We start from the raw sequence: 19275 nt of genomic DNA on the forward strand, positions 1-19275 counted from the left end.
GTGAAGGCCTTTGGCTTGCAAGGCTGTCCTGATTTCAGTGCAGGTCAGTTTGGGTCAGCCATTAGTGTAAATGCACCAATCAGGTTCAAGTTTTCCAACTGTCATTCAAGGTCTTTAGCAAATTAGGCAGATTAAAAATGAAAGTGAGTTGATTGGTGCTAACTGGACCAATCGGACACTCAGGCTTGAAAATGGTCCAATCATACTCATAGGGTGGGAGCCTGTCAAGAGTATATAAGGCAGAGAAGGAGCCAGCTTGAACCATTAAGCAGGCAGCCTCCAAAAAATGAAGCACGTAGCCTCTGAAGAAGCAGCACTGCCACCATGAATTCGAGCCTAGTGCACTGCCAACTGGTATGCTATTAGCTCCAGGTTCTCATTGGTGGGACAGCACTACCTGGCAAGAGCGACCTTTGCTTGGAAATACTGGACACTACAGGCACTATCAGTGCCTGTAGCCACTTATGGCCTTAGAAACTCTTTCCTTTCCCCAATGTCTTGTTTATTAAATAAACCCCATTGGTCAGATCCTGAGTCTGAATGTTGTCTTCAGTTGAGCACACAGGTGAGAACCCACCTTGTCACTGTCCCTCAGCACCACCTTTGACACTATCTCCAAAACTATTTTAAGTACTGCTTCTGGTACTGCCTTTTGTACTCTTTTAAAAACTCCTACAAACCTCCAGGTAATACACCCTCTCCCCTCCTCCTCCCCCTGCCTCCCCTCCTCCCACTCCAAGCCAGATTGTTCTCTGATCCCCAGCTGCCACCTTGACAAACACTGAGCCTCAGCCTACAGTGTAGACCTATAATTTGCCATTTTATTCATTTTCTCAGCAGGGGCTTCCTGTTGCCAAGGCTTTCCCGTTTAAAGTGAAAGAAGCAGACTCCTACAGAATTCTCTTACAACCATCCCCTCCTCCTGGTGAAGAGTCTGAATAGGGCAGCAGAAAGCCTTACAGGATGATAGGGAAATAATATTCAGTGTTAGAAAGAACCACAGAGGTAAATGCCAAGATGATTGTTTTATGTAAAAGGCAGTTGGGTCCCCAAGGGAAGATCTATCTCACTTGGGGTTACTTTTTTTCCCAACCAAGCTAGTCACTTTATTCCATTTTTTTAATTGATTTATTTTATTTTTCTGTGAGATCAGACTGATCTGGAATGCAACATATTCAACTGTACAGTTTGGCATAGAAGTGACAATTGAAGTTTTCACAAGACCCAGCCTCAGAGTAAAATTGCTCTTCACCTAAAGTTTTCAGTGAGAATAGTCACCTGCATTACAAGAACCTCAATCCTTTTCAAGCTCACTCACAACATTTCTTTGCTTCTTTTTACCATCAAGTTTACAATCAAACCACTAATGGGATTCCTTCTTTCTTAGCACCACTGAGCAATTTTTCTCTAGATTCAAAAAAGGGGCAGAAAATGTACCAAGTGATGTCAAAACAGATTATTACATGACACCATAAGGCAAACCATCCACCTTTCAAGAGTGTATTGACAACTGCTCCCTAGGGGTGTTTTCGGGCCAGGGACCACACCAGAGCTTCTCTGCAAAGACCTCATATACTAATTAACATGACCTCTCCATCCTGGTCTTTTTCAGTGCTTCCCTTTGGGACTCTTTTTTCACACCTATTACAGAACATACACACACAATTATTCTGTTTCCAATCAGCTCAGAAAAGCAAGCATTCTAGAACGTGGTGGGGGAGCTTTGCTTGTGTATACAGCTTTGCTCATTTATTCATTCAGTAAATATTTATGGAGGCCCTACTATGCCAAATGTGGTAATAAGTATCAGATTATAAGGGAGAAAAGGACATACACGCTCTCGAAGGATCCATTTGTCAGCACGGGTTGGGGGGCAGACAATAAACAAATAAATGCACGTGAATATCAGCTGTTCAGTAGAGATTCTCACTGATGAGCATAAGCACTGTGAAGAACAAAGAGACAGAGGATCTGATGTAGAGGGATGAGGGACACGATCTTTGGAATAGGATGGTAAATTCTCCATGAGATGACGTTTAGCTGAGACATGAAGGTCAAGAAGGAGTCAGACGTGCAAAATCCAGGCACAGAGTGTTCCTGGTGGAAGGGACAGTGAAAGAAAAGCTCTGAGGGAAAAAAAGATCTTGGCCAGAGTATTTGGAACAGAGCCACATGGTGTGGGGAGTGGTGTGGAAGATACCGGGCCAAATTGTGTAACCCAAGGGAAGAATATGGCCATAACTTTCCCTGCTTGTGAAAGGGTAAAAGAATCAAAAATTCAGCATTAAAGGGGAGGGCAGCAGTCTAAAGGTGTGTTCGTCAAGGTTTTGCAACTCAGGGAAATTGGGGTCACTGCACATAGCTCCCCCTTTGAATCTATCTCTAAAAATAGGACATTGCTGCCTTGAGCAAAGTCATTTTGTGAATCTGTAACACTCACGTGACTACCAGCCCCTTCATGCATTAGTGCACTAAAGACAATATCCTAAAATACTGCTTGAAAATAACATATTCATTATGCATAAAATGAGTATACATACACACATCTGAAGCAAAGAGTAGAAAAGAATGTGCAAAATGAACCACTTCTTTCAGATGGTAAGACAAGGAAATGGTGAGCTTTCTTCTTTAATGCTATTATATATAATAAAAAAAACCCCTAAAAGCCATTTTAGCTTTTAGGGCATTAAAGCATACATTTGCAACTGGAAAGAAAACCTTTCACTACTTAAAAAATAAAAATAACTTTGATTTTTATTCAAAGTATTTCCTCTGGCCAAGGTAATGAGATATAATTTTGGTAATTTGAATTAATAGGTATCACTTTGCAGAAGTCTAACAGATTTTAAGAGAGGAGGCAGGATTAAATGAGCACCCAGCTGTTCATCTGTTAATTGAGTTTTTTAAATATTCAATAAGAGTTACATACTATTATAGCGATTCTCAGTATGGACAGTCACTGGGGGATGGCACACACGATCCCTGCTGTATGAATCTTGAGCTCAGCATGTTTTCCAGCTGACTTATATTCCTTAGGAGAGAAGTTGTTCCCCAAATAATTAAGGACTAACATCTTTAATGTGCTTTTGCAATCTGGCCTAATGATGGGACAGAGGGGATGGACAAAGTAGCACGTGGCCTTCAGAGCCTGGAATTCCCCAAGTGGCTTGCTGTCCTTCTGTCAAAACTGCTCTAAGTTGTTTATTAACTTGATAATGTTCTGGAAGTCTGCGTATTTTTAGACATTTTAAAAATGTTTCTAAAAAGTAAATAAATAAATAAATAAATGAAAAATAAAAATGTTTCTACCAAATGTAGGCGTTCTTCATAGGTATAAATATTTACACAATGATTTCTTGGATATGACATCAAAAGGACAAGCACACAAGGAAAAATAGATAAATTGGACTTCATCAATAGTTAAAACTTTATGCTTCAAATGATATTACGAAAGTGCAAAGATAATCCTTAGTGTGGAGAAAATAGTTGCAAATCACACATTTGATTAAGGACATGCAGCTAATTTAGCATATATACATATAGAAAGAACTCTTGCAACTCGATAATGAAAGACAAATGACCTCATTTGAAAATGGGCAAAGAATCTGATGTCCTCCAAAGAAGATATGCAAATATTCCATGACCACATAAAAATATTCTGAACATTATTGACCATGAGGGAAAAGCAAATCAAAACCACAGTAAAACACCACTTACATTCATTAGGATAACTTAATCAAAAAGACAGACAATAACAAGAGTTATCAAGGGTGTTGACAATTTGCAATGCTCATACCCTGCTGATGAGAGAGCAATGTGGGAAACAGTCTCTGGAAAAGTCTGGTCATTCCTTGAAAGGTTCAACATAGAATTATGACCTGACCTATCATATCATATTTCAATTCTAGGTATCTCATTAAGAGAAATAAAAACACATGCATCAATGTTCATAGCACTACTATTCATAATAACCAAAAGTGGGAACAATCCTAATGTCCATCAATTAGTGGACTGATAGATAAAATAAGGTCCAACTATATAACTGAATATTAGCTGGGAATAAATAAGAATGAAATCATGATTCATGCTATAACATCAATGAGCCTTGAGAACAAACCGAATGAAGGAGTCAAGCACAGAGGATCACAGACTCTATGTGAAATGTCCAGAATAGGCAAACCTATAAATATGAAATAGATTTAGTTGTTGCCTAAGAGTGGCATGGTGGGGGGGTTGAGGGGAATTAGGAAATGACTAACAAATATGGAGTCTGTGGGATGATGAAATGCTCTAACATTGAGTGAAGTGATGATTATGCAACTGTGAATACTTCAAACCATCAAATTGTTCTCTTCACAAGAGTGAACTATATGATTAAGTGGGGTATGAATTATAACTCAATAAAGCTGTTAGCTTTTCTTTTTAAATAAAGGTCTGAACAGAGGTTAGGGCACTATTTAAGTCCTACCTTTGCACATTTCTCCTCAAGAGAAAGGAAATTTAACATGCTAAGAAATAGCCCAATAAGACGACTCAAATTAACTCATCACCTCTCATTGAGCCACACAGGAAGATAAGTAACCTCTTCATGTTGATCTGGACACAAAAAGAGGCAATAATTAAGTAACTTTCCAAAATTTACAGTGAGTGAAAATGAAATTTACCCTTGGGGTCAATTATTATATCTGCTAAGATTGTAGAATTATAGTTTCAGGAGACACCAACATAATCACCTCATCCAACCTCCCCATTGTAAAGCAGGAAAACAAAGGTGCAGGAAGTTGGCTGCTTTGACCTCGGTTACAGAATAAATGATGGATTGAGCAAGGAAACAAAACAAAATGTCCCGAATTCCAATCCAGTAGAAAGACCATTAGGTAAGCTCCTCCTTTAATATATAGGGATCTTGAATAACAGATTCAGCTATTATTGTAAAAGAAAAAGAGAAAGTATGTCTTCCTTAGAGTAATGATTTATCTCAATGACAAATACTAACTTTGACACATATTAATACATTAAGTTTAGTGTGAAACATTGAAAGGAGAGCTGTCTTTCTACTACGAATGGTCAAAAGTGCTGTCCTGGTGAATGGCACCAGGTGGGAATGAAGTCAAGGACAAATTTATGTCCCAGACACATGTAAGACACACAATTTGCAATCTGTTTTCTAGAGCATAAGAAGCAGGCTGTGAATATTCCAGGGAGGGTCTTTTAAGACTTGAGCAAATCAGCATTTGTGATCCTGTCTTACTCTCCAGTCTCACCCATCCTCGGGGTTCCCAGGAAACTTCAGAATAACATAAACATCAAATGAGGAAGGGATAGGAAAGGTGCCAAGAAGATAAGAAATTGATGACAGATGCCCACTTTATGTTTGGGAAAGAACATCTCTGTGTGAACATCCAAGTTCTCCTGTTCCCAATAGTCTAGATGACTACTCAAAGGAGGGACCAGCATCACCTTGCTAGAAATGCTGACTTTATCCTTGCTTCACCCCAGACTAATAAAAATGTGCATTTCCACAAGCTTCCAGGGAGACATGTGTGCACATTAAAATTTGAGAAGTTCTGAGTAGCCAGCTGGTCTCCATCACTTTTTTCTCCAAAGAACTGCCCACATGCCCATGTCTTAGGGCTCCAGATGCCCAAGGAGGCTGAAACATGTGATTAACCTCAGGGAGCTCTACTTTCTGGGTTCACATGGAAGTTATCCATTGTTGGATTATGGTGGTGGATGATGGGTGATTTGGTGGTGTGCACACAATGGTGGTGGTACCTGATGGGAAGGATCCTAGTGTTACCTCAATTGAAAAATAAATGAATGATAACAAAAGAGAGAAAGTCATTCATTTTGGTCCAACAAAGGGAATAAACCTTGGTGGCAATAAAAAGTGTTAATTGAGCTACCTCGCTAAGTCTACTTCCAATCCTAAATTAATCTCCCGGGTTTTTTTCCTCTCTATGTTGACCTTTAAGAACTCCTAGTGAGTTCCTGTAGCTTCTCTCTGAATGTCTTTTCATTACATTTCTGTGCTTTCATCCATACAAAATAAGGAAGTTCTCCTTTCTCTGAAATTAATGTCGGCTCTCCTGTCAAACTCTTCATTTTCATGAGTTCAAACTAATTATGTCTGCAGATGGTGTTGCTAAATAAAGTTCTCTATTGTGGACACTTAATCAGATCAGTCTTCCCGACAGAAATATCTATCTTGTGGAAGAAACCTGTTGCTGTGAGTGATTTGAGATTTTAAAGTCATGTTGAGTTCTTTATCCTAATTTTATTTTGAGGCAAGGATTGCTATGGAAACTCATGTGCAGGCTTAGAAATATCTCATTAGGATTTCTTTTGTCTAAATAGTAAAGAAAATGCTGGCATCACATTAGCATTTAAACACTACACGCTTGTGCAAGCAGCCTAGTCGTGGAGTCACATCCAAGTTCAGCTGATCAGAACTCAATTCTCCCATCTGCCATTGGTCTAGAACTCTTCCAACTGCTAAACAATTTGTGACAATCTCATTACCTGCTGGCATCTCCCCAGAGTGTCAGCAGCAGGAGAAAGGGGGGAAAGTGAAAAGGAAAACCACCAGAAACAATTACAGTTCTTTGGGAAAGATTGCATTTCTCAGCAATGTTGAAGGCAGAAAGTTAAACTTAGGGGCTAAAATATATCTTTGAATGATCAACTGGTCTTTCTTTCCTCTCAAGACCCACCTAGTCAGTAACGACCTGTCTTCTGTGACTTGAAGAAATCAGCCTTAGTTGCACTTAGTTGTATCATATTTCAGGGAAAGACACTAAGATTTTAGTTTGGGTTCCTTGGGTTTCTATTTTACTAGCATGTGATGTGCCACCACAGGCACTAGCTGCTTTACAGTTTATATCCCCAAGATGGACAACTAGACACAGGGAGAGAGGGCTAAGCTGCACCAACTGGCAGAGCTTTAGGAGAAAAAAAAATGCTCTAAGTTTTCAGCATAATCAAACAAATACAGAAATTCTAGGTTCAGAACTTTTCAGATTTCCAGTGGGATGAATTTAAGTGATGGGAATGAAAAGTGGGCACTGACAGCTTAGGGGTGCACCCTAAGCTAGCTAAGATAAAGTCCCCATTAGGAGCAACATTCCAGTGCATTCCGTCTCTTCCCCGAGTGACCACTGCTTGTTCTCTATACCATGGGCACTGGCTACTTAGTGCTACAATCTCTCCAAAAGATGACAACAATCCTGCCATAGATGAGTGTGGAAAGCAACTTTCATTTTATTGTAAAATATCTCACACTTTTCTCCCTAGTAATTAACAATCAATGGCTAGCAGATTGCCAAGCAGTCTATATTGGAGCATTAATTCGATCTCATTCAATGGGAATCAACCACTTCTATTTACATCTCAAGTGCTTACACATTTGTTGAATTTTTTTTTTCCAGAAAATCCCACATCTCCCTGGGTTTCAATTTCCTGTTCTATGGAATGGAGCCAAACACGATAAGAGAAGGAGTTCTTTTCACCTTTGGTGTCAGATACTTCACCTGCTCCCTGGGCACAGCTGCCCCTGCCAATGTCAGCTCTGGTAAAGTCACAAGACTCTATACATTTCAAATATAATCTCCATATTATATAATCAAATATAAATGCCTAGCAACAAAGTGATTCTCATCAATTAGATCATTTACATATATTTCTTTTTAAGTGAACATGAAATTTCTGTGACCTCAGCAGGCTCTTGTAGGTAACTTGATTGTGGACAGGATTCTAAAATGAGATGGATTTGCCTTCATTTAGGTTCATGAGTAAGAATAAAATGTTTTGTTATTTAATAAAGATTATAAACTTGTGCAGAAATACTTATGTCTGTGTATTTATGCCTATTTATACTTATCAGTAAAATAAAAAAAAAAACAAGCTAAGAGAATGCTGATTTACATTATTGCTCCCATATTTCTTGTCCTATGATAAAGACAATGATAACAAACAGGTAGCATTTGCTGGAAGCATTCTATGAGCATGACATTCTTCTATCAGTTCATTGGGAGGCAAGGACAAGGACGCTGAAATCATGGTCCCCTGCGGTTTTCTCAGACTCCAAGGGAGAGACCACTTGATGGAGTCCCAAGTACATTGAAGAAATAGAATGTTATTGCTCTGATTCTGTCAACCGCAACTCTCCAAGCTCTGTTTACCTTGTACTGGGTCTCTGGGAACTTATGAGAGACTTTTTTTACACCGTTTCTGCCTCTGAACAACCCTACAATGTTCCAAATTACCTGCCCTTCAAAAAACACCAAAAGATAAGATTCTGAATATTATCATATTATGATCTTAAATTTCCTAATGTCTCACTATAAACACATACCTGTTTCTTTATAATGTATAAACATGCTTTCGTATAATGTATTTTGAAAAAATAGTTTAACCTCATTCATAATCATGACAGCTAATATTTTATATTCTGGAAACTTTGTTAAGAAATGTACAAGTATTATTATTATTATTCCTTCTTTGTTTCCTCCCAATAACACCTTAGGAAGGCAGTGTTATTTACTTCATTTTCAGCAAGAGATCAATATTAAACTGAAGCAATTCAAGGGAAACTTAACTAGCAAAAAATAGATCAAAGAACTGGGTCCAGAAAGTCCACTTCCATCTTACATATGTTTAATGTACTATGTAATTCAGTTTGTCCGGAAAACTTATTTCTGCTTTGGATTATATTTGGTTAATAAGTAGAAAGAATCCTTTCACAACCATAAAACCCAATAAATTTAGTTCCAAAAATCATCTCTTCCAAGACAATGTTTAAGCAAAAAACTTTCCAAGACTTGACAGTTACCACTTGAGGATTTAATATTCACATGAAGTTCTTTCTATGGCTTCTACATACCAAAACCAAGTGTCTTCTGCACTGATTTCCAACAAAACCTCAAACTGGTGGTTCCATTTAGCCCTGAACCTCCATGCACATAGCAAAGGCCTGCTGGAACTTCCAGCAAAACTGGGTTCAGACCTTGCCATGAAAAACAAAAATCACCCTTTTATGCCCAGTCCTCTGAAAAGCCAGCCCTTTATCCTTGGAGTAAGAACTGCTTGTTTCACTGAAAAAGCACCATATCCTTGATATAGAAAGAGCCCCAAGTCAATATACAGGACATTGGAGGATACTGTGTCTCTCCCTGACCTGATAATGATAGGGAGTTTGAACAAATATAGCAGTGCAACCAACCAGAATGTTCCAGATCTTTTTAAAGAGTCATAAAAATGTCTTAAATTTATATAGAAATGTTTGAAATATGCACATTAAGAACTTCCTGTATATCTAAAAAAATTATATTCTCTTCATACTATTACCCTAGCTTTCTTTTTAAATTGAATTAACACCTGTACATTGTTTTAAAAATCAAATAGTATTAATGACATATAAAATAAATGGCCATACCTTGGCATGAATCATTCTCTTCCTGACTTGTACTATTCTAAGAAGACCATAAATAGCATCCAGTTCTCTCTTTCTAGCAACTTGTTCATGCTCCCAGTATTACTTTTATGTTTCAGTTTTAGACATTATCCAGCATTTTCTCTTGTCACTCGTCACCATCACTACTGTACCCATTTGATTAGCCAAGAACTCTGCTTTCCAGTGTCCCTGGTTTTAAGTGGTACAGGTTAGAGCTTGCCATAAAGCAGGACTTGAAAGGCAGAAGCGACCAGTACTATGACTCTGGGAAGTCAGGAGTAGTCTGATGTGAGTGTAGACAAGAGCTTCACAGTGACTTTCTGACATGTTTATAAAAGGTGCCCACTCTAGTGTGGGGTCCTCCTATCATGCTCCCCACTTGGGAGCAGATGCTCCCTCCACTGTGGTAGCAGCTTAATGGACAATTACTTTTTCCCACCAAAACAGTTTTCCAACAGTATGTACCCTTCTCGTTCTATGTAAACATTTTATACTCAAAGTGATTACATATAATTATATAAAATAATTTCATATATTTTATATAACAAAATTCAGACACTTTTTTCCCCTGACCAAACATTCACTAATGCAATTATCAGTAATAAAGTTGATTCTAGAGAAATAAAATTTGAAGACAATCTGGATGTGGTTTCTCTTATATTATTAGCTTTAAAATAATGAGTTATATCCAGTGACTAGCTTTGAAGATAATAATGAACTATGCCCTATGGCAAATGGAAAATCTTATGCCTTGCAGAGTCAAAATAATATCATTTCCAGTCACCTAGAATGAAATGCCTATTATCAGATATACCTATGAAAGACAAAATAGCTAACTTAATAGAATTTTATAGCAGTAATAAGAATATAAAGACCGTGAGGTCAGCTGATTGCTTCTTAGTGTACCAGCAATTGGAGGATAATATAAATGATGAGCTCAGGACTGAAAGTGTCCAGGTCAAGGTTCAGAGAAATAATCAGAGCTTTTCTTTGACTACTCTGAAAAACATTCTTTTCCAAATTCTATAGGCATGGAGTGAGATTTCTAAAAATCAAACTCAATAAATGAGTCTAGAGGTAGACCAATTAAATTCAGAAGCTTGTTGGACCTCTTATATTGAAGTATGTGCTTTGAAAGAAAGGAATGAGATTCTAAAAATTGAGATGAGATATATGAAATGAGGCTCTTTAACGCCAAAGCCACCCTGGGTGATGTGAACAGTCCATTCTTCCTCATCTGAAAATGTTAGCCTCCCCTTGTGTTAAAAACTTGTATTGAACTCTCTCCATGTAACTGAGCTGTCGGAATAAAAATGACCTTCCTCCATTTCCACCTTTACCACCAGGACTCAGTGCTTCCAGAGTTAAACCAAACTCATATCCCGGCAAGTCCCATCAGGACAGGAACAACACATGAGCTAGCAGGTATTCCCTGCAACTTGAAAACAATTTTTAAAGTCAGCCCATTTTTATTGGAAGAAAACTACATCATGTACATGGGAATGAATCCTAACAATGATAGAATATGATAGGGAAAAAGTTAAAGTAGTGAATTGGGCTAAGTTTACTGGTGTAGGATATAGGTCAGACATAGGTTCCATAAGTTTCAGTGATATGGAGTGTTTCTGATAGTTTTCCTGAAGACAACAGTGGCTTATTGTAAACAAAGTTACAATGCCAGAAATTCCTTGGTATTTGCAGTCTAGAGGAAAGTATTTGAAGCTTTAGGAAGGTATATAAAAGCTTGGGGATAAGAATGTTGAAATAGCATTATTACTCAAAAACTATAGAATCCCTTTATTGTTTGCCCATCCTATAAAATGAGGATTATTTTAGTAAAAAAAAAAAAATCAAGCGGAAGCATCTGCCTCTCAAAATTGCAAAGGAATATCAATACTGCCTTTCTGGAAGAACTTCTGAGAGCCCCACTCCATTCCCATTCAATTCCCCTACTTAGCCTACAGGCAAGAGAGATGGCACTTGAGGAATAAAATGGATTATGACACATATAATCAAAGGGCAATTTAAATTAAAGGTGATGTACTGGGTGTTCTTTTCAGGAACCAATCAACTCAGTCTTTATTACCAAGGTTGTAATGAATGCTCTAATGAGTTCCTTTTCCTCTATGTCTATTAATAGGTACTAGTAGAAATGGTTTGCTTTCACCTGACAAAGACAAGAATGCACTTTCACTGTGCTATTTCTGGGGTACATCAAATATATAGTCTTGTGTCATAATCTAGTCCAGAGACACTTTTATCATCTTGCATTCCACAAGATATTATATGAATCTATCACACGGGCAATAGCTTTCTGATTGAATGTGGTGAACAGGAAGTGAAAGTATTCTGGCAAAACCTATGCATACCAGAGAGAAGGAAATAAATCCAACAAAATTTAAACAGCTTGTTTCTGGGACTGAAAGATTTATGGCCAGTCAATATATATCCTCCAGAGAGAAGGATGAGTTGTTGCATCTGGTATCGTCTACCACTGAGGAAGAGGCACACTGTCTAGAGTCTGTTAGAATTCTTAAGGCCTCATGAGCTCCTATAGGTTGAATAAGGACCAAGCTATATACCAAGTACTCTACCAGCTTAGAATGTTCAAGTGGGGCCTGGAGTAAGACAACTCAGGCCATACAATGGCACATGCCTCCTGCCATGAGCACCACAGGTATAACAGCGCCTGCACACACATGGCAGATGGGGGAAGATGCATTCCCCCTTTTTTGACCAGTGGGGATAATGCGTTTTCATTCCTTTACTCTCTTTTTAATGGACTTTTCAAAGGTGGCAGAGGAAGCATGAATTCAATCTGTCCTATGTAAGCATAATTCCTATCACAGCATTTTATAAGAGAACTGATCTTATAGGAATTCAGGTGTGATTTAAGTAGTAAAATGTACTTGGTTTTATATATGTGTGTGTGTGTGTTTATATATATATATATATATGTTTTAATTCTTACAACCCTCTAAAATGCAGTTCAAAGGCTGCCAGTAGATTAACCTGCATTAGCTCTACCTACAGTGTGCTTATGATGACCATAATACTTAAACCTTATCTAAATGGAACTCTTCTGGCTCAACCCAAATTTTGAGAAACTGATAACTAGAGAGCTGACCTTAGATGTTGCCAACAAGTTCTGCTGTCCCTTAACTAGACCCCTGGACAATTCATTCCATCTCTCTGTGAACCCCAATTTTCTCTTTGCTTAAGACTAAGGTAAAGTTCATGTGTGAATTAAGAAAAGCATATGAAATGTTCTGTGCTTGCTAGCCCCTCAATACATTTGTAGAATGAGTGAGGTCCTTGAAATAAGTGGGAAATGCTCAACATTGCCTGGCCCTGCAAAGAAAGGTTGTCTTTGCCAGTTAGTTACACCTGGAAACCATCAAATAAAGAACCAGGATGTGCCAAGTCCTCGCCATTACTATTAGTCCTCTGAATGAGGGCATCAGCAATAAGACAAGATCCATCAATAAGCCCCAGATGATGTACAATGTGGCTCCAACCAAAAGGACCCAACCCCTTGGCTTGCAAATAACTTGACAGTTAACAGTGGTGTCTGATGCAAAGAAAGAAGTCCTCTGAAGCCAAAGGTCACTAGAATGCCAGCAATTGCAAATTTCATTTTTTGAAAATCAAATATTAAATATTTTTCAAGAAATGCTCTCTGTGCTGATACTGTACTTAAGAAGACTGAAAAAAAAATCACTGCCAAATTTGATATCACAGAAGATGTTGCAGAAAAGGCTCATGAATGTATTTTTGGCAAATTAATATTTTCAAGTTTGAAAAGTGAAAGAAAACTAATGTATTAAAATCTATTGTTAGGAAAAAAACATCTGCTGACAACTTGATAAATTATTCATCCAAGAGTTTCAATAATCTAAAACAACTTCTTCCACATATGTTGACAGGGGAAGAACTATCTAAGCAAAAATGATGAAACAGAATAATTTTAGGATACTTCTAGAGCAATTAGAAAACCTTTTTCTTCTAACATCTTAATTATAACATGAAACTGCTGAGCATATCTGGCAAGGAATTGATGCAACTTTAAAATATATGTATTATGTACAAAAGTAGGATTTAACGGCAGAGCAGAATTTGACATGTAATACAGTGATCTTTTAAAAACATAAATAAAAAATCTGGAAGAAACAGCAGAATATGATCTGTGACATCACCTCAAGTAAGGTTTGGTAAAAAGACAATGCAGAGACTCAAAGGACACAGAGACACAAAGCCCCTACCCCCTACAAGGCAGGACAGCCAGACTTCCCTGAGGGACTCCCTGAGCAGCAGAGAGCCTCTGGGCCCAGGCCAGCCGCTCCACGCTGGTCGAGGTCCGCTGGCTGATTAGTAGAGCAGGGTTACAAAGGTCCGGCCATTTCAACTCTATGTGGGACAGCTCTGACAGGTCACTGTAGCTTCAGAATTCCCTGTAGAGTTGGCTGAGGTTAATGCAGCTATACATCAAAGTTCAACTCTCCCTTGGCCCCATCTCCCTTCTTCCTGCGCCCCTCCAAGGGTACTCCCTACCAAACGTCCTGTGCACTAAATTCCATCTTGTAATCTGCTTCCAAAGCAAGCCATCTGCCATAAGGAGTAAATAGCAGAAGTTAAAAATCAACTTTTTCCATCATTCATTCATTCACACAACAAACACTAGCTGGGTGCCAATTATACAGCAAATTAAATTGTGATTGTTTGCAAGGAATGAAAAAGTCTTTACTTTGCTATAAGGAAGACCATGAATTCAGTGGAAGCTAAATTAAAATAAGTGCTATAAAGCCTATATAAAACGACCTCTAAAAAAATCTAAGGTGTATGCGGTTTGACTTCTAAACACCTCTAAACTAAAAAGTGAATGAAACTCAAAAACATTATGCTAAATAAAAAAACAGACACAAAAGACCATAGAGTGTATGATCCATTTATAGGAAATGACTAGAAAAGCTGTAGAGATGGAATAGATTAGCATTTTCTGTGGCTGGATTAGGGATGGGATTTGGTTGGGGATGAAAATAATGTTTGAAAATTTAAAAATGATGTTAAGAATGGCTGCACGACTCTATGAATTCACTAAAATTCATCTAATTGTACATATAACATTGGTAAATTTTGTGGCATGTAAATTATACCTTAAATTTGTCCAGAAATAAAAGATAGTTGATATTATTTTTGTTCAATATTATGCAATAAGCCACAGGAGTTACAAACAGATTCTCAACGCCTTCATTCTAGTCCTTAAAATCACCAGAAGAAAAACTTACTTCCCCCAAGGAGTGATGTAAGATAGTCGTGGTCTGGGACATGTAGCCAAGACGAATGAGCATAAATCATGCACTAAATGTAAAAAAATCCCCTTGCTACAAAAGTGAACATATAATTTACAGACAGCTAATTCTCAATTAGCAGAAAAGACATGCTGTTTTCCCAGATTAGTTCTTGAACAGAAACGATCATATTTTCATTAATTTCAGCTGCCATTTCTTTTACCGGCTCATTGAAAACCTAGCCATACAAAGAACATGTCCTCTCCATGAGGAGGTTTTAAAAGAGAGAATTAAACCTGAAATATTAATTCATCCCATTAGTAATTATTCGGGATTGCCTGTGTGCCCATAATTTTAAATCCACTGACACCTTAAAGAGAGCATTCCTACGCAGTCAGGCATCAGACATTTTGTTTCCCAACTTGGAAATAATTCCAGGGATGTAAGGAACGTTTCATCATATTAGAAAGGAAGAAATGTTAATACTGCCTAGAATGTTGCTTTAGCTGATAATATTTGAAAATTACTTGACAGACTAGCTATGTTGTATTAATTTACTCTAAAATATTTACTGAAAACTCCTACTTTGAGATGCTGTTATTTAACACTGAAGTCTTCAGATCTCTGAGCTCAAGGACTTTTTAATTTAATGATTTAAATATTTAACCCAATTATTCCTTCAAGAATGTGCTTGGAGCAGATCCATTTAAAAAATATCCTCATTGGAAAGTAATAACTTTTCAGATTATGATTTATTTAGGAATATGCCCAGTCATACTTACCTGTGCCTATTCTTCCCCAAGAAAGTACTTATATTTTGTTCTTTATAAATTTCACCAATAAAAATATCTAACACTGTGCAAGGAGATTTGAGAGTACTTCTTTGGCACCAAACATTATCTGACCATTTTTTTCAGATGAATAAACTGAAGTTCTAGGAATTAGAATCTACACCTCTGCCTTCATCCAGACTCCGCTAGGTATATTCTGGGCTACCCTCACTCTTCTTTGATGACATGAAAAATATTAAGCACTCATGAGGCATCTGGGAAACACTGTTAGCAGATTCCCCCACCACATTTCCAGGCTTTCCAGAACTGTACTAGTCAGTTCACACTTTCTGTCACTAGCAATGAACTACCAGTTCTCCCACCCTCTCCTCCTGCCCTGGATTCCACACTTTCTTACTATCCCCAAGAGTGTTGTTCTAGAATCCACCCCCTCATTTTCCTATAGTATCCATGTTTCCATTGTCTGGATCGTCCCGTTCATACAAAAACATGCTTTCATTTCTCCCATTGTTAAAAAGAAGATTTTCCATCTGCCTTCTCTAACTATTGCCCCATCTCTCTACTCCCTCTTAAAGCAAAACTACCCAAGAAACTGAAGTCTCTACTTTGTTTACTCCAATTCTTTTTTTTTTTCTTTTCACTATCCTCACAATTCCACAAAATTCCCTTGGGTCAAAGTCACTGATAATTTTCTATTTCCAAAGTAACAACTTATTCTTAGATCATATCCTCCTTATTCATTTATACCTTACACAATTGATAAACAGCTCTCCCCAGAAGCACTTTATTACTGGGATGTGAGGGACGTGAATTGAATTAATTTCCTCCCACCTCACTGACTGTCCTTTCTGGGTTTCCTCTGCCCCTGCTCTCCTGAGCTCTCATGCACAGTGACCAGGTTCCGGGGACTCACTGCTCTCTGGTGACTGTGCTGATTATTTAGCTCCTTGATCTCACCTGCAAACTACTTTTTAATACTCTGGTGTGATGTTGGCTTGAGGCTCTTGCAAATTACAGTTCTCCCATGCCGGATAGACCCATTTGGATCTTCTAATTGGGGTAGCAGAGTAAAGCTGGAAGATGAGCATGGAAAAGGAAGCTGAGTGGCAATGCCTCCTTACCTTGGAAGAGACAGTTGATTCCAGAAGCAGCAACTTATGCCAGTCTGTAGGGCTACTGTCCCCTCCCTCACCAGCAGAACCATTCATCTCAGCAACGCCAGGCAACTGGCAGTACTTCCTCAAGGCCTGATCCTATAAACCTTCCTCCCAGTCCTTTCAATCATATTCATTTCAATTCTCTTCGTTTCCTTAATCAAGAGATGGTAACTGCTTCCTGAAATCATGTCTTCACACACTAGGCATGCGTTTTCAGTTCTCTGATGCCTGGCTGACATCTCTCATATCTCATCCTCCACTTTCGCTAAATGATGTGACCTCACACATGCGACCAATGCAATGGATTCAACGTGTCACATGGTTTGAAATGCCACCTTTGTGCTAGGATTCCAGACCCTTGTTCTAAAGTCCAGAGTTGGAAGAGGTTGAACAACATGAAATTGTCTTTTTACAGTGATACATGATTATCAGAAATTGCAAAGGTCTTGACCTTAACATAAAACTAATAGGCACGGACCCTCAAAGGGAATAGCTCCATTACAGAATTCCTCACATCAGCTTTTCGACTTCCCCATCTCAGTTGATTTCATTCTTTCCAACTGCTCAGGCCAAAATATTTGATGTCTTCCTTGTCTGTTTTCTTTGCCTAGACCCTGAGTTCAATTTGTTTGCAAATACCATTGGCTCTCCAAATAGACACGCTTACCAGTACCATCACCCTAGGCTGGACTGAGTCAACTGTCACTGGCTTATTCTGGCAGCCTCCTAGCTTGTCTTCTATCTCCACTCAGTTATTCTTATCAAAATAGTCAAAATTGTCCCTTTAAACAGACCTCATTCATCTGCCCAAAATCCCATATTGGCATCAATTCTACCTAAAATAAAAATTCTACCACCAGTGGTTTCCCAGGTGTGGCTGGGTCACACCAAACACACTCATCTACATAGCCAGTGTGCAGCAGTCTGTGGGATGCTCTTCCTGGAGATACTGCCTTCTTTCAAGACTAGGTAAAATACCACCGAGGCCAGGAGGCCTACCTTAACCATGCCAGTTAAAATGCAGCCTCCTCCCGCCATTTCCCCATCCCATGACCATTTACCTGGCTCTGATTTTCTTGTTTGCTTGTTTTTATTTCCTTGCCACTAATGCTACACACACACTATATGTTTTACTTTATTCAGAGCATGTTGGAGTGTGGTACAAATAAAACCAAAGGTATCCAAATGCTAAACTCAATACAATTTTATGGGATACACATGAAACAATCTAAAGCAGTGTCCCTGATCAGAAGACAACATTTTTTATATCATTATGCAGTGATGGGCCCCTTCTGTTCTGTAACTGTGTCATCCTCACAGGCCCTGTGACAGCATGTCATGGTCAGTAGAGGACAACATATAGGAGATGAAACTTGAACAGGAAATTCTACACATCACTTCCTATCACATGAGAATTAGGTCAGATGAGCACTAGAAATTACAAGGGCAACTGGGAAATGTAGTCTAGTTACAGGAAAGATGGAAATGGAATTCTGGTAAGTAGCTAGGAATCTCTCTGGTGATAGCTGGCTAATTTCTTTGGTTTATTGTCCAGTATTTCTTTCTTTTGCTAAATTGCAGTCTTTATGAAGGTGGGATATCTTGTCATTTTTATTGATTGATTGACTCCAAGAACTTGGAGTGCCTGAAACATAGTAATCACACAAAAATATTCATTTAATAAATTACTGAATACCGGGTGTTTCATGGAATAGGAAGGAAAGAAAAGGGATTATCTATCTACTTGGAAAATTTGTTCTTTTGGGGGAATAACAGAGCATTTTTATAAATACACAAGTAAAAAGGTTAAAAACATAAATTGGCACAGTGGGAATGAGGCTCATTGTGCACATACTTGTTGAGAGAATTCATAGCCATGGGAAAAGTTCAGCTTTGCTTTAGGTCAGAAAATGGGTATTGGAATTGGTCTAGGTTAAATGAAAAATACAAATTCTACCTGTGGCTTCCAAGTTAATCTGAGGAACACTAGGGTTCTTAGGAGCTATTTCGTAAATTCTTAAAAATACAACATATTTTTATAAAAATATATTTCAAAGTTTCTTTTTGTGAGTGAAGTTATGCAAGTAACAGTGTTAAATGGTTTTTATACATCACATCATTTAATCCTGAAGACAGGCCATTAAAATTCATCTATTTATTTCCATTTTACCTAAGAATATGAGAAAAAAGGACTTTTAGTTTCAATATAAATGTAATTTTCCCCATGAGAATTTCTAATAATTTGTTGCTAGATATCTCATCATTTTTGTTGCTGTTGTAAATTAGATTTTTTTGTTCTTTAATTTTGCATTTAACTACATAACTAAATGGCAAGGCATATCCTACATATGTATATTGATCTTGTATTTGGAAAAATCTTTAACACAGTTCATGAACTAATTAATTTGACATATACACACTAACATTTTTCAAGCAGCTGAGCATAATACCTGCAATAATAACATTTTTGTCTCTAGTCTTTCAGATTCTTTCCAATTCACTTTAAATATCTGATGAGGATACCCCTTAAAATATTTAATAAAAATGGAATACCGGCAAAATGATAACATTTTTGTCTCTGCCTTTCA

The sequence above is a fragment of the Talpa occidentalis genome, unplaced genomic scaffold, assembly GCF_014898055.3.
Source record: "Talpa occidentalis isolate TD23 unplaced genomic scaffold, MPIMG_talOcc4v2.1 talOcc4.3, whole genome shotgun sequence".
Lineage (NCBI taxonomy): Eukaryota > Metazoa > Chordata > Mammalia > Eulipotyphla > Talpidae > Talpa > Talpa occidentalis.